Here is a 918-nt window from a genome sequence, read left to right on the forward strand (position 1 = left end):
TTTTGAGGCAGTCGTACTATTGAAATCCGTACGGTCTGTACAATCCGTACAAGTTCTAAGCACATTTTTCGAGGTAGGTCATACTACATTTAATGTTGTTTTATTGCTGTAAAAATTTCTGTTTTCGCTGTTTGCTGATTAGCACGATTTTTGAGTTGGAGTTGAAGCACAGAAATTGAGATAAGTTGTAATTTGTGATTGCTGGAATTTTTACTATGTATTTCAGTTTCTCTGTAAAAGCATTTTCAGAAATAAATAAGAGCTCACAAACTAGTTTTCTCCAAGAGTTGTAGCAAGTTTTTATAGGGTCACATTGACCAAAAATCACTGTGTTATTTTCTATATGTGGCTGCCATAATTTTGTTGTGTTTTATTTCTACAATTTCAGCAGTTATGAAATCTCTAAATTTGTGTTTTCATAAAAATATTGTCATTTCCATATTTTATAATTTTTATCACACTTGGATTTAAAACTAAATGCATGGAGTGATAAGGAAAACTGATAACAGGAGTGGGGGTTGAAATTTCTTCACCCTAAGGGGTTTGATTTGCCTAATAAGGCCTAATAATGCCTGAACTAATAAAATGATGTGCAAAATAACATTTCTTGGTAACAAGCACACCAAGATAGCTCCATAATAAAAAAAATAAGCCTCCCAAGAGGGAAAAATAATAGATACAATAGTTTGAAGGGCCATTAATGAGGCCTAGTGGAGTCTACTGTGTTCTAAGATGAATGAGTGAGCTCCAAACATAGTGATAAAAGGGGTGGCCCCTTAACATCCAAGAAATGACCTGCGGTGCCCCCAAGTGGCTATGGGGGAGAAAAACATCCTCATGGGTCTCCAAATGGATCAAAGAAGTCTATATCCCATCTATAAGGGCTAGAAGAATGATGCAAGTCCTCCCATTGTCTCC

Source organism: Pinus tabuliformis, chromosome 4_1, assembly GCF_031772625.1.
Source record: "Pinus tabuliformis cultivar Carrire ecotype Pingquan chromosome 4_1, CPIR1, whole genome shotgun sequence".
In the NCBI taxonomy this organism is placed as follows: domain Eukaryota; kingdom Viridiplantae; phylum Streptophyta; class Pinopsida; order Pinales; family Pinaceae; genus Pinus; species Pinus tabuliformis.